We start from the raw sequence: 27,163 nt of genomic DNA, 5'->3' as shown, positions 1-27,163 counted from the left end.
AATGGTTCAAATCTGATTTCCCCTTACTTACTAGACAACAACATCTTTGGTTCCTTTGCGTTTATTTTACTGGAGCATGCTGTTCATTTGATTGCAGATTTGGCCCCTTTGGCCTGACTCATCTGGTTAGTTTGCAGTTAGAGCTAGAGCACATGACTGGCAGTTCTTCAAGACTTTGTTTTGTGTGTGTGTGTGTGGTCTAGCAGCTGCTCTGACCCTGCAGCTCTCAGTCTTTGCTCACACTCATCTTAGCAGCTGTCTGTTTCCTTCAGGAGATCGAGCCCTGCTCTATCTCTTCCTCTCTGTGGTGGAAATGGCATCTGAGGCCTAGTTACTGAACAGACTTTTGTAAGGATAATATCCAGAGATACTAGAAGGGTTTCTTATTGGCATCGAGGTGATTGATTCTAACGATGAAAAAATTATGACCTAATTTCCATGTCACTGTCAGTAAGATATTTAAATGTTTTTGAAAATACAGTAAAAACAGTAATATTGTGAAATATTACTACAATTTATAATAACTGTTTTCTATTTTATTATATTTCCAAATGTAATTTATTCCTTTGATTGCAAATCTGAATATTCATCTGCCATCACTCCAGTCTTCAGTGTCACATGATCCATTAGAAATCATTCTAAATCTAACATGCTGATATGGTGCTCAAGAAACATTTCTTATTATTATCAATGTTGAACACAGTTGTGCTGCTTAATATTTCATTGGAAACAGAGATATGTAAAAGACGAATATAAATATAGCAAAATATTTCCAGTAATGAGAATTTGCGGAGGAAAGTCCTTTACTGTGAATATGGTCCATATCTTTAAGTTATTTAATTTAATTTTGGGGTGAAATGTTACATGGACATGGATTTTCTCAGACAGGCTGTTATTTGTATTTATGAGTCTCATCAAACCGTGTCGTTCTCATGGCCCTCTCTTCATGCCAGTGGAACATAAACAGCAAGCATGCTGTGAGTTAATGGGAAATGAATGAGAAGACAGGCCGAGTAAAGCGTCTCTGACACATTGCCTGCTCCCACCTCTCTCCTGCTAAGATTTACTGTGGAAGAGTATAGGCCAGCCCTGAGATTCACAGTTTAACAGACGCCACACGTTACCCCTTTTCCTCTGTCCTATTAAACCAGAGCAGTGATGTGTCCCTCTGTGATTTGTAACCTTTTTCTCCTGAATGACACGAAGAATTCTTCAGATGTCCCACTGCCCTCTGACATCCCCCCCTCCTCTCTCTCTCTCTCTCTCTCTCTCTCTCTCTCTCCATGAATCACTTTTGTTTAGTTATGGGAAATCACTGTCTTGGTGAAACATCTTTCAATGCTTATGTTAGCAGTTCTCCCATAGCAAAAACGACTAACTCTGCAATATACAGTCTGTAGCTGTTAAATTCTTTTGTAGAAATCTATTATTTTTTCCATTCTCTGTTAAAGTGTGCTGAGGCATGTCTAACCCCATGTGGACTCGCAGCACTGATCTTCAGATCAAAGCTTATGTAAAACACTGTAAAAATGTTTTCATTTTTCTATGGCCCACTGATTTGAAGACATTATCTTAATTGTCCATGTGATCTTTGCTAATTGTGATGTTATTATATTTGGTGTTTCCACCTGTGTTCACGTCGTGACTGAGACCACAATCCCCTTCACTATTTTAAAACACTGGTCTTTCGACCTTTAACCTCACTTGACCCTTGACGCTCATAAAACACCATTAATAGCATTTCACGGCTGGTGTTAGGAACAGGTGTTTCAGATATCTCTCTTAATTTTTCTCTCATTATTTCATTTTCTTTGATGCCAGTGCCCAAAATAAAAATGTGTTTTTTTATTTATTTGAGCAAAACCAAGGTTGCTCTTTCATAGCTAAGGAAACTTAATGGAGTTCTCAGACTCATTTATGTGTCATTCATAAAGCAACTTTGTGTAATGATAATAATAAAGATAATAATAATAATGCATTAACTTTAATAATAATAAAAACAACAATAATAAAAAAACAATAATAATTCTTACAAATTCTTTACAAAATACAAATATATCTTTGTATTAATAACAATGACAACAACAACAACATTTATTATTATTATTATTATTATTATTCATAATATTATTATTATTATTATTATTATTATTAGATCTTCCAGAAGATAAATATTTGAGTTCATATTGAAATCGTTGAATTTTGACTTGGGGATAAAATAATAATAATGCATAATAGTAATGATGATAATAATAATAGTAATTTTTAAATTATAATTCATTATTTAAGTTTAAATAAAATTAAAAATATATATATATATTTAAATAATAATTGTATAAGGATAATGATGATTGATGGATAACATACTCTAGATATTTTAGATATTATCCAAATGCATTTAATAAGCTGGAGGGCTGGCTGTTCATTAATGGGGGAATTCCAAGAATGGAAACTCTCTGAAAACAAAAGAATAGTCAATGTTCCAAATAACCTGTAAACTCTCTGTACATTTTTCATTTTCAGCACATTGCGCAGAAGAGTAGAGGTGCATCATGCCCACATGTCCTCCACTCAATGCCCCTCTCTTTTCTTTTCTTTTTTTTCTTTACATGAAGCGTTCTGCAATCCCACTCAACAGATTACAAAATGGACACGGAGCTCCCTCAGTTCCTCATCCTTCTCCCCTCCCCACATCACCTCAGTGCCCTTATTGCTTTTCCATGGCAGGGAGCAGAGCAGTAAAAGTAGATTGGTTTGCACTGCTCAAACCTGCTGGCAGCTTCACACATACAGTTTCATTACACACCATTCATTACAGTGTTCAGGCCAGACCTCTGTATTTGCTTATGAAATCTCTTTGTGTGTCTATGTGACATTTCTGGCATTGTAAGTGTTGATGTACTACATGAAGTGCTGGGTAGATTACTTACAAATTGTAGTCCATTACTGATTACAAATTACATGATGAAAACTGTAGTAAGTAACATTATCATAACATAAACATTAATCAAATGTAATCGGACTACTTTTTGATTACTTTTAGATTATTTTGGCCTAACTTTTAGCCTTAACTTGTTTGTTACATAGATGTGAATAGGACAATCTTGTACTTCAGTGATATAAAATACAAACAGAACAAAAAATGATGTTGAAAATTTGTCATAAAAAAAATAAGTGCATTAAACATTAGATTAGGTCAGGGTTTCCCGAACTGGGGTTTGCAAAGAAACTGCAAGGGGTTTGATGAAAAGGTTATAATTATTTAAACCATAAAAATGTAAAATTTGAAAATAAAAGCAATCAGCACAAAACACAAAAAGATGAAATATTGCTTCGTGGCCTCTGACTTTTGTAATACCACAAAACTAAGAGACCTTCTGTGTGTGTGTGTGTGTGTGTGTGTGTGTGTGTGTGTGTGTGTATATATATATATATATATATATATATATATATATATATATAGGCTGTTTTAGAAAGGACCATTTAAAAGATCAAAATTATATTTAGTGAGAATAAATAAATAATGAATAATTTACTTCAATTTTTTAACAATAAGTAATCATATAATCAATAAAACTGTCACCAGTCTGATTATGAGCATTTAAAAAAAAAAGTAATCTAATTACAAGTATGTAATTTGTGGAATCTGATAACGCAATCCAGATTACATATAATCGGGTACTGCCCAGCACTGCCTATGAATGAGTTTCTGTCACTGATGGTGTGTACTGTACATGTGCTGTTATGGAGAGTGTATGGGATGTGTAATGACAGCAGATGTGTTTGGCTTAAGCTCAATGCTTTGTGATGGAGCCTTGTGATCCTGGGGGGTCTGAGCTCAGGGCTAGGTTTATATACACATTCCCAGATTTGATATACTTCTCTGAACCCATGATGTTCTTATGTAATCTGCCTCCAGCAGCAGGTTCATCAAAGATTAGTTTGCATTCCACGCTGCGATCTTTGATCATTTAGATGATAAAACACATTTTCCCTCTGCTTAAAAGAGTTGACATAGCATGTCAACATGCTCCTCGAATGCCATCAGAGTCGTAGACCTCATCAGGAATATCAAAGATTCAATGGACACCATGCACTGGACCAACATGCATTTTGTGATTTGTTCCACATTAGGAGGCCCAGGTGCAATCAGTTAAAATACATTTTTAAGCTGATTTTCAAAAATCTGTAGGATTATGAACGTCGAACTGCATTGGAAACCCAGTTTGCTTCCAAAAGTAACACATATTTGAATCAAACAAACAAAATACAGTTCAAAGGTTTGGGGTCGGCAAGATTTTTTAAATTTAAAGTCTCTTATGCTCGCCAAGGCTGCATTTATTTGATGAAAAACTACAGTAAAACAGTATAATGGTGAAATATTATTATAATTTAAAATAACGGTTTTCTATTTAAATGTATTAAAATGAAATGTATTCCTGTTATGGAAGCTATTACTCAAGTCTTCAGTTTCACATGATCCTTCGGAAATCATTCTAATTTGCTGATATTTTGCTCAAGAATCATATAAATATCAATTGTCATGGGTTGTTGCAGGCAAAGGAAAGATAAAAAAGCAATTATTAAAATAGTAAACTACTAGTATACTTATAAGTAGTGTAGTACTTGTAGTACAGATGCAGTACAAATGAGAAACGTAGTTTTGAACTAGTTGTTTACTACTGTTACACTTACAGTATAGTACACTTAAACATATACTTGTGTATATACTAAAAAGTGAGCCAATTTAGTCCCAAGCAGTATTGAAATATGCTGTAACGAACTGCTCCGAGACACGAAGGTTGAGAATCCAAATGCAGGTTTTAAATGGGAAAATCCAAGATCATAAACCGTATAACAGGCAGTGGTCAAAAGCACAGGGTAATCAGCAGTGAGTTATGGGAGATGTAGTTTGTGAGGGATTGACAGTAGTCTGATGTGGAGTTCCCTCTGGTGTAGGGCTGGACGATTTTGGCTAAAATCATAATCGCGATTAATCTAACAAGTTACCTCGATTACGATTATTGAACGATTATTCAAAAAAAATTCTTTCTCATGTGTCACTGGCAAGGCTTATACTGTAAATATGTTCACGGTTATTTTTTTTTTATGAAAGAATGCATAATCCTATCTTTGTGATTCTAGATTTCCATTACACGAGAGTAGATGTTAAAACTTCATGCTGATTTGTACTCGGCTTTCGCCAAGATAAGCACCAACTAAGACGTAGCTTTACAGTAACCTATGCTTCTCCATCCATTTACGCTTCTTTCCATCTGGTGACGTGAATCTCCTTCTGTCTGGTGTTAATAGTGTATTTGCGCGTCAGCACACACAACGGCTGCAACCACAGTGTGGTCCCCCCATAACAACCCTCTGGATTGTGCGGAGCAGGGAACATCTCTAGGGTCTTCAAGTGGGCACCTTCCGTCCTCAGTGTTTCGTCGACTAGCCCACGACACCTCAAGAGGGCTCGACAGTGACTCTGGCGTCCCAGAGTCACCCCCCTCCGTCCCCCACTCAACTCAGCCCAGCTTACTGACCTCTACTTCCCTCTTGCTGCTGAGACCTTACCACAATCTCACAATCTCTCCGCAACCCAACCATACGCGCCAACCCGTTTGACTAAGGCTGTCGAGCCCCACTGGTGCGTTAATATGCAGTTTCAGTGGCAACGGTTCCGTATGGCATACCACCTACCGCAAAACACAATATCTGCCCAACCACCCGTCATTCACGCAATATACACAGGAAATTAATGACTGTAAATACTATACAACCTCTACAAATAAACCAACAGTGCTGCTGAGGCCTAACCACAATCTCACAATCTCTCCGCAACCCAACCATACGCGCCAACCCGTTTGACTAAGGCTGTCGAGCCCCACGGGTGCGTTAATATGCAGTTTCAGTGGCAACGGTTCCGTATGGCATACCACCTACCGCAAATCACAATATCTGCCCAACCACCCGTCATTCACGCAATATACAGAGGAACGTAATGACTGTAAATACTATACAACCTCTACAAATAAACCAACAGTGCTGCTGAGACCTAACCACAATCTCACAATCTCTCCGCAACCCAACCATACGCGCCAACCCGTTTGACTAAGGCTGTTGAGCCCCACTGGTGCGTTAATATGCAGTTTCAGTGGCAACGGTTCCGTATGGCATACCACCTACCGCAAAACACAATATCTGCCCAACATCCCGTCATTCACGCAATATACACAGGAACGTAATGACTGTAAATACTATACAACCTATACAAATAAACCAACACCCTTCAAGTTTTCAAGAATTCTACGAAACCGTAGCATGGCGGCCTGTACTCAGCCAGCTAGAATCTTTCCGTCTCAACCACAGCCAGTTGCTGCTCCTTTCTGCTGCTTCAGATAAGTTCTTTACTGTGCGACGCAACTCTTGACCACTGAATCCGACGTCTCTGAGGAACCGGGTTGTAGAGTGTGCCACAAAACCTCGACAACCCACTTCCACTGGATAAACCTGGACTCTCCATCCTCGCTGTTCTGCTTCAGTGGCCAGATGAGCATACCGCAATTTCTTCCTCTCATATGCCTCATCTACCGCATCCTCCCATGGCACTGTTAACTCTATCAGTTGAACAATGCGTGCTGATCCAGACCACAAAACAATATCTGGTCGTAGGTTAGTGGTGGCAATCTCAGGTGGAAAAATAAGCCGTTGATCAAGATCAGCCAGCATCTTCCAGTCCCTTGCAGCTTCCAGTTGTCCTGGGCGAGAATTGGTGTTAGCACTTTTTCTTGGTGGTTGCTCGCCTGTGCGGAGGAATATTGTCTTCTGCGTGTAATGTTTTGCTAGAACAGGCGGCAACTTATTGGTCATACTACGCTTGCCTTCCAATGCTAAAGCCAAACATCGCAATACTTGGTCATGGCGCCAAGTAAACCGACCTTGGCTAAGAGCCACCTTACATCCTGTCAAAATGTGCCTTAATGTGGCAGGTGATGAACACAAAGGACAAGAGGGATCCTCTCCTACCCAGAGGTTTAGGTTCTGCGGTGATGGGAGAACATCATATGTTGACCTAATAAGGAAACTGATCCTACTCTCTTCCATTGACCAAAGGTCTTGCCAGCCCATTTTTCGTTGTTCCACACTCTCCCATCTCATCCACTCTCCCTGCTTGGCCTGGGAAATGGCATTTATACATCTCATCCTCTCCTCCTGCTTTCGCACCTCGTTGACTACCAGCTTCCTCCTTTGAGCTGGGCCTGCCTTGTGCCATTTAGGAGGAGCTAAACTGAGCCCAAAACCCCCTCTACCATGCTGTACCTGTCCCACGATATCCCCAATTTGAAGGTCAACCTTTGCCTCTACTACAGATTTCTTTGCTGACCACTTTCTACCAGTTTTTACCACAGGGGCTGCCTCCCTTACACATTTGTCGCGTGACTCTGCTAAAGTCATTTCCAGTCTGACCTTGGCACACTTAAACTCCTCGGTTAAAGCAGAGACTGGCAGCTGCAATACTCCTTTACTATAAAGTCCCACTCTGCTGAGGCAGCGTGGAACTCCCAACCATTTCCTGATGTATGAACTTATTAACGCTTCCAGCTTATCCACTGTTGTCAAACAAACCTCGTACACAGTCAGTGGCCACAGCAACCTTGGGAGTAGACCAAACTGAAAGCACCAGAGTTTAAAAAATAAGGAAATAAGGAAAACGCACAGATAGCTTTTAATGCTTACTTATTAAATATTTCAAACAATTGAATCAAACAAAGCATACAATGCTTGAAATAAAAACATCTTATAAAAAAAGTGATTAAGTTTTAATGCAAAAAGAAAGTTTCCTAAAAATGTAGAAAATGGTTATTTTTGTAAACAAAATAAATTATTGTAAATATTGCCATCTTAAAAGTAAAATATAACTTGTATAAAACTAAAAAAACTAATCCTTTTCATATTGTGTAGCATTTGTAAATGCTTGTGTTATCGAAACCTGCTTTGGGGAGTGGAGGCACTTGTTGCTGGGCGTTTGTCAGTCTCTCTCTTTTTTCGCGTGTTTCTTTGGTACAAGCGGCTCCTGTTGCTGAGTTGACTCAGTGTTTGAGTTCCCTTTCACACAGAGATTCCGGAAAATACACGGATAAAGTGCCCCGGGATTTAACCCGGGTTCGTTTGACTTTGGTTCATTCACACTGCCAGTGATTTTCCGGAATCAAGAGAGTGCGTTCACACAGACACACACAACCCGCAAAGACACGTGACATGTCCCAGCGGCGTCTATAGTTTGCTTATGAGCTGCGATTTCTCTCGAGAAACCACGCTTTTGCATTTTTTTTCTCTGATTCGATCATAAACTAGCACATTACGAACCGTTTCACGCTGGCGAACGATCCCGGCTTAGCGCCATCATTACGACACGGCATTGATTATGGCTTTTGTTCACACAGCTCGCGTTCCGGGACTGAACACGGCAATGTTACTATGTCCCCAACCTGGCATCAATCCCGGGTCGTGTTTGCGTTCACACAGAAGGTATTTGTTCTGGCAATTTCCCGGGATCAACGCGCTGTGTGAAAGGGGCTCATGTTGCTTCAATTTCGCAGACTGGACGGGGCGGAGTTACGTGACTACACATGCGGTAATATGTTATTTGGGGAAAGTACATTAACACACAGTGGGCGGAAATATTAATAGGATTAAAAAAACGAAATAACCGACATGGTAAAATTACGTCGGTTATAGGCTCTGAATTTCGGTTTTGATTATTTTTCGATTAATCATCCAGCCCTACTCTGGTCGCTCTCAAGGGCACTCCATCTGGTGACCGTTATATAGCCCCCACAAAGGAGCGGCTTCCAGACGCTCCTAAAATTGTTCAGGAGGGAGGTGGAGCAGAGGTGGACCCGGGGGCGGAATGGAGGGCCAGGCCCGTGGAGCAGAAGAGGGCCTGGAGACTAAGGTGGAGCAGGCCTGGCAGGCATCCAGGGAGGAGCAGGGCTGGGCGGCAGCCAGGGCGAAGCATGAGCCGACGCTTCAGGGGGCCAGGGTGGATCCAATGGTTCAGTGGGCCATCTTGTCTGAAGACACAGGGGTAGAGGCGGCCGTCTTGTCCGAAGACACCGGCGTAGATGCTACCATCTTGGTTGAGAATCCAAATGCAGTTTTTAATGGGAACCGTATAACAGGCAGTGGTCAAAAGCACAGGGTAATCAGTCCAAACAAAGACAAACAAATCCAGAGGGTGAGCAAAGGAACGGCAAAACCAGGAACAGTGAAAACAGTGAAAACACTCAGAAATGCCGTGTTACACGTACAGGGAATGAATATGAAAACCAGGCTATTATAGGGTGAGCTAAACAAGATAATGAGAGACAGGTGAATGTGATAATGGATGAAGAATCCGGGCAGTGAGTTATGGGAGATGTAGTTTTTGAGGGAATGACAATAGTCTGATGTGGAGTACTCTGGTGGCTCTCAAGGGCGCTCCATCTGGTGACCGCTACATATACATTCACAAGTTTACTACCAGTACATTGATTTTAATATACTTACTGCATAAAGTATACTTAAAAATATACTTGAACATTACTTAAGTATACTTAATATGAACTACATTATGCTACAGTATAAAAGTATACTTCTTTTCGTAAGGATAACTTGATTATAAACAAACTTGCTGTGAGTCTTCGACAGTACTCTGGAAATTTGATTGGGTTGTGAAACATGGTTTAAATGTGACAAGTGGGTGGAGTGGTCGTTTCAAAAACTGATGCCAACTATGGTTTAGAGGCAAAGAATGTTATTACATCATGATCAAAGATTACAAAGAGACTTTTTTTAGGAATAAAGTGCACTAACTGATGAATCATGCCCAGTAAATGCATTTAGAAAAGTTCAGGCTGACTTTAAACACTGTAAAATGTGTTTAACAGAGCAGTATTATTGCAACTGAAAACAATTAAATTGTGAAATTTTCTGAGTGACGGTACCTGAATCTGCAGATATCAGTGGAGTTCTACTCATTTTAGCAATGAATCTCACATAGCCCCCACCACAACCCCATGTCTGGCACTCAACAGTTGTTTTGTGTTTTTGCCCCTTCTTTTCTCTATGTCTCTCCCTCTCTAGTAGATGAAGGGTCAAGTGTTTTGTTGGAGGTTTTGAGGACCTCTAATTTTGCGTGTCCATCTGCATGTGTGTGTGTGCATGCTTGATCAAATCAATGTGTGTGTGTGTATGTGGGGGATGGAAAGGGGATTAGGTTCATGTTCAGTCTTTTGTCCTTCACTATCATTAATTTTCTCTCCCTTTCCTAACCAACTCCATTCCAGTTCTTCCCCTCTGAATTGAAAGAGACAGCGGGACTGGGAAGTTTGGGGGATTGAGAATTCCCCTTGCCCCCATTCATACTTAATCAAGGCTGTTCATTACCCCGCTAACAACAGCTTTAACCAGTACAGTACTGGAAGAAACAAAGTTTACTCCCTAGTTCATGTCCAGGGTGTTTTGTAAGCATGCTGGGTAGATTACTTACAAATTATAGTCCAAAAATGGAATGAAACAAATTTTAGTTTGTAAGAGTAATCTTTTACATTACACATTTCAGCTAATATACTGTAATCAGACTACTTTTAGATTACGTTAGGATAATCAGTCCCACTTTATATTAAGTGGCTTTAAGTACTATGTACTTGCATCGAAAAATAAGTACAATGTACTTATTGTGTTCATGTTGTATTGTAAAACACTTTTAAAGGATTAGTTCACCTCAAAATGAAAATTTCCTAATAATTTACTCACCTATATGCCATCCAAGATATCCATGTCTTTCTTTCCTCAGTGGAAGAGAAATAAGTTTTATGAGGAAAACATTTTTGGATTTTTCTTCAAATAATGGACTTCAATGACAACCACTGTTTTGAAGTCCAAATCAATGCAGTTTCAAGGGTCTTTGAAGTGCTTGAAACGGACTGTGCACGATCGCAGCTGATGAAGAGAGTCTCATCTAGCGAAACGATAGGTCAAAAATAAAATAAAAATTTAAAAAAATGTATACTTGTCGCCGGCGCCAGCGGTAGTACCGCCCCACTCGACCGGAGGATAGTTCAAGGAGGATAGTTCAAATTGTATTGGTCGCTTTGTAAACAATGAACGCCGGCAACATCGAGCCTGACCTTTCAACGTGATGACGTAGTTCCCGGCTCGTTGCAGATCAGCTCAATCCCCACAATTGTAGTTAAAAAGTGTGTATATATATATATATATATATATTAGGGGTGTAACGATACACAAAACTGACGGTTCGGTTTTCCCACGGTTTTGACGTCTCAGTTCGGTTTGGTTTAGAAAGCTATAAAAAAATTTAAACAGTGGTTTAATGAAAAAATGGTGTCTTTGTCTTTAAATTAAATTAATTAAATTACAATTAAACGTTTTGTAAGGATTAAAAATCTGCTAATGCTGTAAACTATATAGGGAGCCGCACATTACTATAACATTAAAGGTTAACAACAGAGCCTAAATTCAGATGCTATTTATTTTTTAGATATAATAATCAACACCCAACACATTGTATGAAAACATGTAAACTGAACATAAGGCAGTTTTTGCATTAACTTTACTCTAATTTGTTATTGAAATATAAGAATTTACACAGTTGCTGTCATTTTCATGAAATATATTTTAAACGTACATTAAATAATCAAGATATGATTAACAGGTTAAGTAAAATATAATATATAGGATAATATAGTGCATTTAGTTAGTGCAAGAGTTCATTTCTCTAGGAACCAACAAATCGGTACGCCATGAGAGTATCGCGATTCGAGGGTTCTGTATCGCGGTTCTTCGGTTCGAATATTGTTACACCCCTAATATATATATTAGTGCTGTCAAACGATTAAAATATTTAATCGCGATTAATCGCATTAATGTCATAGTTAACTCGTGATTAATCGCACATTTTTATCTATTCAAAATGTCTCTTGATTTCTTTTTGTTCATTATTTTTTCTCATTTTAATGCTCTTATCAACATGAAAAAGTGGATTGCTTGCTTTGTGCACATTTTTTTTTATTGAAAACAACATAGGCAATACTGTGTTCAATTTCACACTAAGATTCTCACTTGGAGCAAATAATTTCTTTGTAACACACTGTCCATCAATAAAAGGGTGAAAGAAATACTGACGAGGTACTGATATTGACGAGGGGGCGGAGAATTCGCATCAACTGTGTGTGTGTGCTTGGCCATCATCAAGTGGTACTTCAGACTGGACGTGCTGCGATGATGATAGCTCAGTTCATAACGACAAAACACACAGATCACTTTGGTCTAGTCAATGGAACCATTTGCCAACTTTTTAAAAGTAAGCTTTCCATTCAGAATCTTATTGGCATCCATTTCGGCGTCTCGCGCTCGTCATCCACTCAAAACGTAACGTTAACCTATTTGGCCGGCTCGCAAGCCCAAACAAGTGTGTGTGCGCGTGCCTGTTGTTTTGTTTCCGGTCTAGCTAGATCCACTTGCGCTTTGGTCGACGAAGCAACAAAACGTCCTCGCACGGCGCAAGCCCTTGAAATGAATGGGTTTCATATCGCAGCGCCGCGCATGCCGCGTCCTGTTGCAAAAGCATGTGAAAAAAAACTACAAAGTTTGCTAGACCAAAAAGACCGTTAATCTCGCGATAAAAAAATTAATCGCGTTAAAATGGTTTTGCGTTAACGCCGTTAATAACGCGTTTAACTGACAGCCCTAATATATATATATATAGATTTTTTTTTTTTTTAAATGACCTACTGTTTCGCTACACAAGACCCTCCTCCTCAGCTGCGATCGTGCACAGCATTTTCAAGCACTTCAAAGACCCTTTGAAACTGCATTGATTTGGACTTCAAAACATGGTTGTCATTGAAGTCCATTAAATCCAGAAATGTTTTCCTCAAAAAAGCTTATTTTCTCTTCTACTGAGGAAAGAAAGACATGGATATCTTGGATGGCATTGGGGTGATTAAATTATTAGGAAATTTTCATTTTGAGGTGAACTAATCCTTTAAGCTGCTATTAAAATGGGATACGGGTAAGGTTAGGGACAGGTGTGTGTGGTATGGTTAGGTTTAAGGGTGGGTTAAGGTGTAAGGGAAGGATCAACTGTGTAATTACAAATGTAATTTGCAGGTACACAATTTACATGCAGGTATTTTCAAAATATAAGTTCAATGTAAAAACATGTACTGTATGTACACAATAAGTCCATTGTATCAAATTATTAGTTTCAATGTTAGTACATAGTAGTTAAAGCCACTTAATATAAAGTGGGACCGGATAATCTATTCCAATATTGATCTATCAGGGTTTCCAAACTGGGGTTTGTAAAGGAAATGCAGGGGGTTCGTAAATTGATAAAGTTAATAATTAATTAAATCTTAAAAATGTTCAATTAAAAGGAATAAATAATTTGAAAATAAAAATAAAACACTTACTAAAAAATATGAAATATTTTGTTTATGCTCTGTTGCCTCTCAATCTTCTGTTTAATTATAGCCACCTGACTATTGGCTGGTTTATGTGCGCAATTCCACAAAACGTTCCAGATATAAGCAATGGACTTTTTTAAATATGTAAAAGTTAGAAAAGAAGAATTAGTGAGAGCCAATGAAATTATGAATAATTTACTGCCATTTGTTTATATTAAGTAATTGATATAAAACTGTAGTCTGATTATGAGAATTGAAAAAAAATTATCTAATTACAAGTATTACATTTTTGGAATCTGATTACATAATCCAGATTACATATAATCACTGTAGGGTGGAAAACTACTTTCAGGAATGGGGAAAAAATGTTTTTTTAATAATTAAACAATGTGTTGTCACAGTTTATATTTAAATATAATTTTTGTATGGCTTGGTCTTGATGTGTCATTTATATTATTAACATTTTACCAAAATCAAGCTAAATGGAATTACAAGGTTTTTGACCAGCGTATGCCAGACGTGTTTTTTACGTCATTAGAACGGCTCAACTGAGGCAGTTACATTTTACACAATTAACAGGTTATAAAGTTTATTGTAACTATATATGGGCACTCATGTTATAATAGATTAAGTGCAATGGAGATCCAATGGAGTTACAAGGTTTAGTTACAAGCTGTTTTTAATACTTTTCATTGGTTAAAGGGTGGCCAAAAGAAAATATGGAGATACCAGGTTTCCGCCTAACAACGATGAAATAATACATTTCTACCAAGCAAGGTCTGTAAGCATTCGTGCATGTGCTGTCGCTCCAGTATGGAGAATACTGTCGACCGGATGTACTTTGAGAGATGTGTGTGCACTGTAGTTGGGAGTATCAAGTTAAGCCTCCCCAGTGAGTATATGTGAAGTGTATGTTCATATGATAACTCCCCTGGAGGGCAAGTGTCCATTAATCACTCAGATGCTCATCTGTTCCTAACGCTTCATTAGTTCTCCTTCCTCCCTGCCTCTCTCTGTCTTTTTCTCTGCCTCTCTCATTCCTCCTTTTCTCCTTTTCACTTCACTCGAGAGTGCCACACTACTCTGTGTCCCTGTATTTACTGTTCTCTGTGTATGCAGGTTAGGAGTAACACGTCATGCTTCCTTGCTTTTGTTTGGGAATGGCCAGTAAATGAAGGAGTGAAGTGGTAAACGATTGAAAGGGAAGAGCCAGTGAATAGGTTTCATTGAAAGGCGACCCTTTATAAATGGCTGATTCTTCAAATACAGCATTTCTGTGTCCCAAGGATTGATTTGCATTAGAATGTTTTTAATTTTAGCTTACATTGAAACGATTTTGGATATTTTGGCTACTTTTCAGACGTCTTTTATGTACACTGTATATATACACTACAGTAAAAGTTTGGGGTGGTGTACCTTTTTTTAATGTTTTATTAGAAGTACTTAATGTTCACCAAGTCTAAAAAAAATACAGTAAAACCGTAATATTGTGAAATATTACAATTTACTGTTTTCTATTTTAATATATTTAAAAAAAGGTAATTTATTCCTGAATGAAATGGAAAACCAAACCATCAAAGCAACAACAAATACGGACAACCAAGAACTGAAACACAGGGCTATAAATGAACATTAGAAATAAGGGATAAAATACTGAACAGCCACGTGATACTAATTATAAAACCTTTGAATAACCAAGGTAACAAATGAACAGGGACTAAACAAGCATGTTGTTTCCATCACCGTCATTTTCATCACATTTGTTGGTTCATACAAATTTTGATAAAAGTTCCTAAAAATGTTTAAAAGGCTGCATTCTCCTGTGAAGCATGGGTCACCACTCATGGACATTGTTAATAGACAAATTAAACTAGTAAAAATGTGACAAGTACATTTATATAAAAGTACACAGGGCCAAATGTGTCCATATAGTAAAAAAAAAAAACACACACCCAAATGTGGTTTTCTGTTCTTGTCCTCTTTACAAAGTTTTCCTTTGATCACTTTGCTTGAAAGTTTTGTGATATCATATGGCACAACAGACCCTTTGTGGTGCGCTTGGTGTGTGTAGTTGTGATGACGGAGTGTGTTTACTATGCTCTTTCGTATGTTAAAGCATTAACAAGGCATGTGGGCATGTGATGAGTCAATGTTTAGAGTGAGTCATGCATTGATGTCCCAGCCTTGAGATTATCGTATATCCCAGGAAAATCCACTAAATAGACGAAGAGTTTGACTTGATTGGAGAGATTTTACCGTAATCCAGTTAGTGGACAACAAACTCTTTATGTACGGCATTTGTGTGTGTGTGTGTGACCCTATGAGGTAAAAATTCCATATTTGAGAACGAAAAAATACTATTGCTGATATGTATATGGTCAAAATGTAAGATGAGATTCAACTTATAAAGAGACCTGTATAACAAACTACTTACAGAGTGATAACTGATATTTGCAGGCATTTTATGTATTTCCAAATAATATGTCTTTGTAAGATGATATTAAAATTCTTAGTTTCATGGTCAAAGCTATGTAGTTTTTAGTGTTGTGGCAAAAAATATATAATGCTACTATATAATACTACTAGTTCACTACTATGATGATTGAGAGATATACAAACAAACGTTCCTCAAAAACCTTATTTATCATATTTTATACTTAAAAAAAAGATGTAATTAACTAAACCTAAGTGGTTTCAGTCCAGTAAGTGTTCAACTTGAAATATTACTAAAAATGTTATATTAAAAATATATTCTATATATATTCTCTAAACTAACAATATATTCTTCTTAGTCATTCTTACATTTACTTTCTAAAAATCATTAAAGATTTCACAGCAAAAAGGCGTAACTTACGACCTTAATTTTTAGAATGACTAAAATGCTTTTTACCTACTAAAAGAGTATGAAGTATCAGTCAGATACCAGAAGGCATGCAGAATATTGTGTGCAACTTTTTTTTCCCAGCAAAGTTTTGATCATACTGATAATTTAGAGACCTCAGAAATTGGATTAAAGCAGCTGCTGAGGGTCAGATTTGAAAACAGGATGAGAGTCCTTCCATTTTCCACAGAAAATATCTGACAGAGATGAAGAAAAGGAAAAGGTAGAGGAAAGACGAGGAAAAAGAGAGGGAGTGAGCATGAGGAGGGATTAAATGTGTGTGAGGATGGGGGTAGTGGAGGAGGAAAGGGACACAGACAAAGTGAGAGAGGGAGGAGGGTTGCAGGAGAAGGGGGCGGTGCTGTGGCGGCAAACAGCAGGGAAAGAGAGGACAGGACAGAGGAGAAGGGGGTTTCTACCAGAGAAAAGAGAGGAAACTTTGGCATGAGGCGTAGGCGCAGAGAGAAAGAAAGATAGAGAAAGAGAAGCAGCAGACTGGGATTGTACCTCCAGGACAGACTGGGGGAAGACACGAGGAGGCAGCCATGCAGAGCACTATGGGTATGTCAGCAACACGACTGTATTTATTACACTCTGAATGCACAAGAGTTCAGATTACCACTGCAGCTCACAAGAGCTTTGAAGTGATGTGAAATGAATGATTAACTTTCTTAAAGCTGATCACACTGGGGTGAGAAGAAGCTCTTTGAAGTTATAAAGCAGTGTTAGTGCTTTCTTCTGAAGAGAGATCTGTGTGAGAACGACTGCATGGCACAAAGTTAATCATAATGTGTTGTTTTGAGGATAGAGCAAGTTGGCTCTTCTACTCGAAGGGATTTTTATTGTTCTCTCAGAGCATAATAGAGATCTTAGTTAGTTAGTTTCATTTTAAGTTGTTTACTTAAACATTCTGTTTACATAATGTTTAAAGTTATGTTTCTTCTGAAATTCCTACTATATACAATAAGAATAAAGAGCTATAAGATGTGAATGTAGACAACAAAAGCTTACATTATTGATACTGGAAGAATTTGACAAATGTGAGAGTTTATATTGAGATTTATAACTATTGCAGACTTTGGCATCTTGTCAAATCTGATTTTTTTTTAGATCTTGTTTTTTTTTAGGTCTTGTTTAATGAGATTGTATCTGGGACTCAGTTCACATGTGAGATTACTTGGGGCTTTTTTTTTACAGGAGAAATATCTAAGAAGCATGAGGCTTAAACAAAAGTCTCCATTTGCTCTCATTTTAATGTCATTCTTGTCTAGGAGACAAGTCATGTTGAGCTGTTTTTGGGTGAGAGAGAGAGAGAGAGCAGGGGCTTGTGAATTGATTGATTTACAGAACTTGGTTAAGCTGTTTTATCTTTGTTTTGTGGACTTTTACGTTGTCGAAAAGCAGTGTTTCGGAAGTACACCCTTAAACATAAAGGTTCTTCATTAGCATATATTGTTCCATGAAGAACCATCAATGGAACCTTTCCGTTGCACAAAAGTGTCTTTAGTGGGTAAAGTGCAAAAGGTTCTTTACACTAAGAAAAAATGGTTCTTTTAAGAACTGTGCACTGAAAGATTATTTGGGGAACCCAAAAGGGTTCTTCTGGAATACTGGATAAAAACTCCCTTTTGGAGTTTTTTGTTTGCTTTATTGTGAATGTGAAGTAAAAAGTTGATGTATGAACAACTGTCCCAGATTGGAACATCCAACACACACACACACACACACACACACACACACACACACACACACACACACACACACACACACACACACACACACACACACACACACACACACACACACACACACCAATCACTCCTTGCCGAGTGCTTATACAAAGCTTCTTCAAACTAGTCAAACACCACTAAGCTTCTTGCACAGCATGCAGCCTGATCTATTGACATTTTGTTTTTAAAATGGGATGAAGTTTAGATTGAAGCGCCCCCAAGTATATTGAGATTCCTGTTTGTGTTTAAAGTGGATGTGACTCAGCTCATGGCACATTCTTGCTGAAAAAGCCTGAAATAGAGCGGCCCGTTACTGCGTGTCAGCAGCGTCCAGACTCCACTCCAGATGAGATCACCTAGGGGGGTGGAAAGGTGCTTGCGTCAGTGAGTCGGAAAATAATAGATGAGTTAAATCACTCTCATATGTTACAGGGCTCTGAAATACAGCCTTAGTAAATGCAGTCAGCTCACTGTCTCTGTTAGGACAGAATGTGCCTCACTGTCTAGCTGTACCTCACAGGTTTAGGTTCTCCAAAACACCTCGTACTATCTCCTCTCATCACTTTACTGTTTCCATTTATGAGATGCCTTTATGTGCCAAGTATTTATATAAGGCTGTAGCTTCCTGCAGACATATATACAGAGGGAGAGCTCATTACCGTCGTCGAGTCAGTCTCAGCTGACTTCACTGAATCACAACTTTCCATGCCACTCTTTTCCTCTCCGTCTGAGCTTGGTTGGAATCTGTTGGGACAGTGTGTGTATGTCCACATCCTCTTGCGGCTGGTCTCGCTGTGGCGTGTTGCAAGTTTCACGACCAGCTCCAAGGTTGTCTTTTTTTCTGTTTGCGGCTCCTGCGTGGTTCACCATCTCTGCACTTTTGAGATGAATTACATATTCATGCTGGCATAGTTTGTCTGAGGCCACGCTGGTTATGTAAGTGCTGGTGTGGAATTAATTTACTGTGCGCTGTGCCACTTTTCCCTCCGAATGCATTGCATATCTGCGCTGGGATTTCAGTTTGATCATGAGACTGATGATTATGGTTTGTCAGAAACACCGCAAGATTTTTTATTTGTCTCTTTCTGCTGATTTTTGGTTCAGAAAGCTTTGAGAGGAGGCAGAGAAGCCATTTTGAGGAAATCAATAACCACAGCCAGTGAAGAAATACTTTGACTTCAAGAACTCGGATGGGATGCAAATAAAAACGTATCTATTGTCCATTTAAAAACCAAAGAACCCTCGTGAAACAGGGGCAAAACACAACTTTCTATCACTAACAGTTAATTTTCATTTATTTTTCTTCACTGTAAAAAATATCTTGATAAATGTATGGTAAAGTGACGGGTAAAGTGGCAGCTGTGGTTGCCAGAAACTCACCGTAAAATATACAGTGATAGTATTTCTGGTATTACAGGATGGTATATCGGTGCCTGTATATTTTACAGGTTATAACTGAAATATTGATCAAGTAATGTAATGCTTATATTAAAATACTTTTTACCTTAAAGGGACATTGTGTAGGAATTTCTCCCATCTAGCGGTGAAATTGTATTTTGCATTCAAACGAATTAGGCTCTCCAGCGCCTCGCTTTTTCAAATGCGTGTTGCATCTACGGAAGCTGTTATGTACCAAAAAGCTATGACAGAATGTCTTCTAATAGCACTTCGTCGAGTTTTCCTTCGGGTGAACAGTTTTGTTATTTCAAACAAACTGCAACTTGACACAACGAACACACGAATTTTACACTATGAATAATAAAAGTGTAAAGCAGCCTTTTAAACTTGCCGGGGCAGTGACAAGCGCCTCTCACTGCTCTGCTCCTCCGTTTCTGCTGCTTTCAGTTACGTGACGCTGGCTCTGAACGAAAACGCGCTGTGGAAACGCGTTGGCCTAGCACTTTTTGACCCTGTCTACTATTATAGTTTTTCAAGATGGCGGAACGACATGGAAGCCTCCGTGGACCAACCCGTCACATGTATATAAAGATAATAAATTCTTCGTTTACGAGGATGAGTCAGATAATTGGCAGAGGTATTTGTACACAGAGGACATTTTTATGAATAAAAATATAGATTTTTAGATAATAAAATATCTAAAAAACTACACATAGTCCCTTTAAAATGTACTGATAACCATCATAATAATATTGGTGGTAAAAAAAAAGCCACATCACGAATCAGACTTCACCGTAAGTGTCCATAAAAGTGGTCAATATTTTTGCACACGTGCGCATTTGTGTGTGTGTGTGTGTGTGTGTGTGTGTGTGTGTGTATATATATATATATATATATATATATATATATATATATATATATAAATATGTGTGTATATAATAAAAAAATGATGGATAAAAATTCACTAAATAATAGAAAATGTAACACAGAGCACCCTAATGTATACTGATAACAAAACTGAAAACAAAACGTATGAAAGAATATAACTATTTTTCATCGAAATTACATGGTAAAAATTACAGTAAAATTTACAGTACATTTAATGGGATGTTAAACCATTTACAATTTTTCTGTATGGTAAAGTATTTTACAGTTATTTAAAAGGCTTTTACTGTAGTATTTTACTGTCTTTTATTATAAAATAATGCAATTTTACAGTGTATGTTTTGTTTTCCACGCTATCAGATATCGTCAAAAAAAATACCATGGTATTTTCATAGATATTTGGACACTGATTTCTCAATCGGGCAAAATTGTGTACTGTGATTATTCAACTAATCTGGATGAGTATTTGAGATCATTTTTTATATATCAAAACCTTTTGAATTTGAAAAGTCCTCGTCCTTGTGTTCTTTTCTATAAAAACCAAACTGTCTGTCCTCTCCTCTGTTCATAACTGAAGGTCTGGATTTCACTCTGATGGATCAGTATTGTTTTTTCAGATCGTTCTCGGTTCAAAAACTCCATAACTTTATTACCATCCTATCATTGGCATCTCCGCAAAATGGCCTCTCAAAGTAATAACAATGAGGTGGAGCCACAGCTCCTCTCCGTTCTGCTGTTATTCCAAGTGTCTGTTTCTGACCACTGGATTGAACTGAATAATCATTAGTGGTTGGAAATTCCTACAGTGGCATAGAGCAGCTGACTCAGAAACAACTGGCTTTTGGATGTTACATGGCCGTTCCCACGCCAGATGCATTTCTACTGCTTGCAAATGCCCAGAATCGCAATGGGTCAGATTGACCAAGTATTGTTGACCACAGAGTGGTAGTCTGACTAGTCTCGCATAGCCTGACTCTCAGCATAAGGCCTGATCCATTCTGCTGCAAAAACCAGCTTAGAAAATTTTGGCACAGTAGTGTAATACCATAAATGGCTCTACAGAAAAATAGTGCAAAATATAAGTACATCAGAATCTTTTCAAACCTAAAACGTACCATAATAAGTAGGCTACATATTATCTCACAGCCATAACTCAAAGTAGAATATACAATTTAGCTTGTGGTTATCTAGTTTACCTTGTACAAAGTGCCTCAACTCTGAGAAAATTTTGTGTCACTAACATGACAATTCCAGTGATTAGTTCTTCTACTTTTAAAAAAAGAGCCACAAAATGACGATGGTTTCACAACCCAGTAACCTGCAGTCGTAACCTGAACTAGTTGGCTTTACTAGTAAATTGCCTCTAGATTGCCCCTATCATGCTATTTTAAATATTCCAAATTTTGTCTTGGAAGTCTCCTAGTTTACATGCATTCAAGGTCAGAAAACACTTTAATTATTTCATCATATACATTAAAGTATCACCTTTTTTCTCACAGTGCCTAAAACGGTTCGATAAAGGATTCGGTTTCTCTAAACCCCTCCTTTTTGAGAGCCTGATTGGTCTCCTCATCCTTTGGAAGTGCAAGCAAAGTGGATTTGCTTTCGCAGCGCAGAAAACAGCTTTTTTGAAACTGTGCAGACCTTTTACATTCACAAACAGCTATATTATACACTACGTCAAAGGTAACATTCGAAAAAGCGTAATAGGGGCACTTTAAATCATTTAAGTTTTTACACAAGATTAAACTAAAGAGGTCAAATTTTATTAATATAAAACATTATTTAGTTGCAATAAACAAATCAAGAACCATAAACAACTGTTTAATAACTTGAAATACTTTCATATTTACATCTCAATTGAATAGCTTGTGTGAGCTTGGTGTAATAATGAAGGTGATTTTTAATTTACTTTAAAAAAAATACTTCTTTTTTTTTATAGATTACCGAGATGCTTGCACTCAATCTACTTTATACCAGTCAGACCATGGGAGGTTGTTCCTGCTGGCAGATGCTTTGTAATGGGCACTACGGTTGGCGTCTGGGCCTGTGCCAGTGAGTCTAGCACTGCTCACTGGGTAAAACAAAATGTACACTGTTGATTGGCAGGTAGTGTCAGTCCAGATGGCAACAGCTCCTGTGTGGTTTTGTGCAAATACCGTCGCCTGCTGCATCTCATTCTGGAGTTTGAGGCAGCCGGCTCTTTTCTGAAAGGCTCTCGCTGGATGAGATGCCCAGGGAGGCTCGGACAGTGAGACAGAAGAGATTGTCTTCGGGAGGTTTGTGAGGCTGTTCGGGGCCCCTGTTCAGGGGGACCTTTAATAGAGCCCATATGCTTTGAGATGCTAAAGAGCCGACCAGCCCCTTGTCTTCTCAAACTTTGAGTTTCCCTCTATCACTCATTCTTTTGTGGATTCCTTTACTTCACTCTGGCCTTCCCCTTCCTGCAACTTATTTATGCATGTTCACGAACACTCCACCTGCTCAGGTTTTAATTTGTCTTTCTTTTATGGTCTATCTATCATTCATTGTCCCTCTCTTTCCTCTTTTCTCTGTGAAGTTCTCCCTCTGTTTTTGTTACAAACTCTGGCTCCCTCCCCCTCTCGCTCTCTTTCACCCCAGGCAGTGCACATGTAGGCCTCAAGTGTCATGGCAACAGCCCTAAACAGAGCCAAAAGCCAAAAGCCTGTAACAGCAACAGGTTGGCAGTGAAACTAGCAGGACCAATAATGCTTGTTCTACAGGCAGTGTTTCCCTTCCGCTTTTAATTCGATCCAGCATTTCAACAAAGAAATATACAACTAATTGAGTTGAGAAGGAACAGCAGCCATGTGGTCTCTGGGAATCGCTGTTGTAGTGCCAATGTATAAGAGATTTGATATTCACTAGTGCCAAAATAAATAATTTTTTTAAATTTGAAACTCGTAAGGCTTGTTCACACCAAACGATAACTGTTATGATAACTAGTTTAGTGTTACAATATTGTTCTGTTTATTTATCTGGAAGTGATTCCAACGATATTGTTTCTCTGTGCCGTTATCGTTATAGTTGTGGTGTGGACTATGCTATTCTTTTATATTTAGAGTGATTTGTAGAACTATATATTTATAGTTATCATCCTTTATGTGAACAGGCCTTTAATATGTTGTGTTCTGTTGTATCATTCTAGTCCCAATAATATAAAAAAGTTATAAATAGATAATGGCTCGCCTTATATTTTTTTTAATGTTCCTTCTATAATACAAACTTTATGCTTTGGTAGTTTTTTATCAAGATTTTAGTATAAAATTGATAAGAATGAATAACAGAAATTTGAATTTGCATATAGAACTAGACTTGAAGATTGGATTTATATACTATTTGTAGAGACACGTTTATGTGGCCAAGAGTAAATGGAACAGTTTTAACAAATTCGACAGCCATCCGACCAGGTTTATTTTTATTTATATTACCATGAGAAACCTGAAACATCCAAACAAGTATTGTAAAGACATCATAAAGAAGTTAAGAAGACTCTCATCTTCCTTATCAATAAATCATACACACACTCCCTGTTCCCATTCTGCTTTGTTTTCCTGACACAGAGCATTTTACACACATAATTAATGACAACACACTCAGTGCTTTTTTTACATGTGCCAGAAAGAATAATCCTTATCCTCAGACAGCAAGGCTGTGAAAGTGCGATCAGTGAGTCATTGTCATTCTTCAGAATAATACTCCTGACTGAGAAATTAGTCAGGCCGGGCACATTAGCTGATAAGGACAGTGGAGGATGTATGTAAAAAGTGACTGACATCCACATTCCTGAAGCTGTATCCTATATTGTATACTTCTTCTATGCACTAAAAGTATGTACTTGACTGGTGATGAGAAAGTACATACTTCTGAGTATGCAGGAACACTGTACACCGGTATTGTGTTGACAAGCATGTGCAATTGAGTATTCATTTTAGTGCTGTCAATCGATTCAAAAAATACTATTACTCACACATTTTTCTGTAATTAATCGTGATTAATCGCATGTATAAAAATGTAATAATTTCCCACTGAATCTCCAAATTAATGTAGAATGTATATGTGTGTTTAATGGCATATTTTTACTAAAGACTATAGCTAAATGAAAGGCAGTATGACCTTTTAATTTAAGTGAACTTAAAACAACCTTCACATAAACTTATAATTTAATATAGATCAATCTTATCAATCTTATTAAAGTTATTCAGTTATTCAGACAGCAGGTTCTGCCCTGACGGCTGATGCACATTGATGTGAATCTGAAATGCATCCAATTTTCTCACAACTCTTTACGTTCATTTAAGACATTTTAACTAATTTAAGACTGTGGATACAAGGATACTCGCCAAAAAAATGTTTGCATTTTGACATTATTATTTTATTTTTTTTATTCAAACGTGAAAAAGAACTCAATACGTTATGACACACTGTCTGAAGTGGCTTCCTGTGCTCGTATTTCGGGTGAGTTAACACTAGGGGTATTCGATTCCGGGTTTTTCGGACTCCCATAATAGGAGTCAACGGAATCAACACTATGACTCCATTTACTCAAAACAGGATCAGGAATACATTTGTTTTTTCCCCTGCAACAAGACCATAAATTCCTTAATACACACTTTAAGCGTGGCTGTCCAAATAATTCCAATTTAGCGATGATATTACCTTGAAATGATGAGTAGCTATCAACGTTGTTTCCTAGTTGTTGCCAATACCTAATTTTACAGCAGTAAAACTCATGAGAAACAGCCGGGGATCGAATATTATGTCAGAATTAAATAACGGTACCACACTGTACATGCATACAACATTAATTTATTTTTACTTGTATTGTTTTGTAATATACTAGTATGTTTGGAAGCAACCATGTATAATGCCTTTTTTTCATTTCAGAGTAAGAAATACCTCTGCTTAATTTCATCTGTGTTTCTTGGTCTATATGTCGAAACAAACACTGTCAAACACAATAATCGCTTCATTTCGTTTACTCCTTGCTGATATAGTGCACTAAACTGCCATGCTCTATATAGGAATTAGAGAATGAGTGAACAAGTCAGCGATTTTGGACACAGCAACAGAGCCAACTACGAAGGTTGTTTCCTGTGCTGGAGTCAACCCCAACTCTACAAGGCTGATCAGAGTTGAGGAATCCACTCTTTTGGAGTAGACTCCCTATCACTAGTGAACACAGAGAGCCACTTCATACCGAATTGAGTTCTCTTTTGCATCTTATGCATGCATGACACACCAAGCCGACGTCAGAGAACTAGCGGTGATATGCGCAGTGGATAAGTAACATGCCTTTGGTGTGAGAGACCCGGGTTCGAATCCACTGTGAGACACCAATGTGTCCCTGAGCAAGACACTTAACCCCTAGTTGCTCCAGAGGCATGCGATATCTGACATATATAGCAATTGTAAGTCGCTTTGGATAAAAGCGTCAGGTAAATGAATAAATGTAATGTAAATGTATCAATAGTCTGTTTTCATCATTCACACAGGGAAACCGTTTAGATATACTGCCCCAAAACATAGCAGGCTTGGTGTTTTATGGCCCTTATCACAGTTGGGTGGTTTAAAAACACTTGAATAAATAAGAATATGGTCATATACTTTATCTCTAGCCAAAGGATGCCAGGGAAAAAGAGATGCTGCGTTAATTGCGTTAAATATTTTTAAAATTGCTAAATTAACATGTTAATTTTGGCAGCCCTAATTAGCTATTTGCTATTAGCATTTGCCCCTTAGCTCAGCATTTAAGAGATCTGTCACCAACTCTTCAGTTTGGTTGTGAATGTTAAAAGCATGGATCCACACTTTCCAAAATGCACCGTAAAAGAAATGCCATTTCAGGGTCCTTTGACATACTGTTTCATTACAATTTGGGACACACTTATCCTAATCCAGAAAACTCTATAAGACAAATACAGTAGTATTCAAATTGAGATTAGTATTAATAGCACTATACTAGCATAAAGGGCCATGGAATTTATTATGATTTATAATCTTCTGAATGTAGATCATTCCTATAATCATCAGGACAATAGATGAAATCAAAACTCACTAACTTAACACTATATGACCTTTTTATTTTTAGGTCTCATCAATTGTAGTTGTTGTGGCATTCTGTACTAAACTAATTTAGAGCAGTCTAATTAATTGTGTTGTTTGTAGTAACTGTAAAATGCGAATTTCCTTCCTCCTAAATAACAAATACTTTAATTAAGTTTAATTACCGCTACAATTTCTCTCCATGGCATATATGAATAATTCATGAGCACACACACCTTGTAATTGCAGCAACCTAATTAGAGCTGTTTTGTGTTTTTCAAAGTAGGTCCATCAGATCACTAACAGTATGTTTAGTTTTCTGCTGCGGTCATGTGACCATGATCTTTTTTCGGTGTGTTTGTGAATGTAACCGTGAGTGTTTTTGTATCATTGTGTATGTTATCTGATGGAGGGGACAATAAGAGTGCAGCTGGCAGGAAGCAGTGGAGCTTGCAGAGCGGCCGTTTGGAGATCTCTGGGGTTTGGACGTGTGACTGAAGCAGGACACCGATTCATATAACTCACACGGATATACATGTAACTTGTTTAAATCTGGGAGAAATGACACCTTATGGAATAGAGATGTACAATAGTGCTAGACAATGAGAGGACGCAGCATAAAAAGGAAAAACTTTTTTATCATTCAAAAAAGTTAGTTTTTAGAGCTGCAAAGTTGTCTAAATCTACATTTTTGTGGTGGGACTATTCGTTTTTATTGTTAAGTTATTCTA

At 37.8% G+C, this 27,163-nt stretch overlaps 1 protein-coding gene across 3 annotated transcripts in view; it reads left to right on the top strand.

Moving 5' to 3' along the window:
- Positions 1-27,163, top strand: part of lzts2a (leucine zipper, putative tumor suppressor 2a) — a 75,085-nt gene that overhangs the window by 34,193 nt on the left and 13,729 nt on the right. The window contains exon 1 of one of the 3 annotated variants that reach the window (XM_077197190.1): positions 16,664-16,914. The exons of the other annotated variants lie outside the window; for them this stretch is intronic. The gene's annotated coding sequence lies outside the window, so the exon portion shown is untranslated. Of the gene's footprint in view, positions 1-16,663; positions 16,915-27,163 lie in introns of those variants that run through there. 3 annotated transcript variants of the gene reach the window in all.

Source organism: Siphateles boraxobius, unplaced genomic scaffold, assembly GCF_051911475.1.
Source record: "Siphateles boraxobius isolate OS27281-9 unplaced genomic scaffold, OSU_SipBor_1 37, whole genome shotgun sequence".
Lineage (NCBI taxonomy): Eukaryota > Metazoa > Chordata > Actinopteri > Cypriniformes > Leuciscidae > Siphateles > Siphateles boraxobius.
The sequence above is the reverse complement of the archived record's forward strand: the minus strand, read 5'-3'. Positions and strand labels throughout refer to the sequence as shown.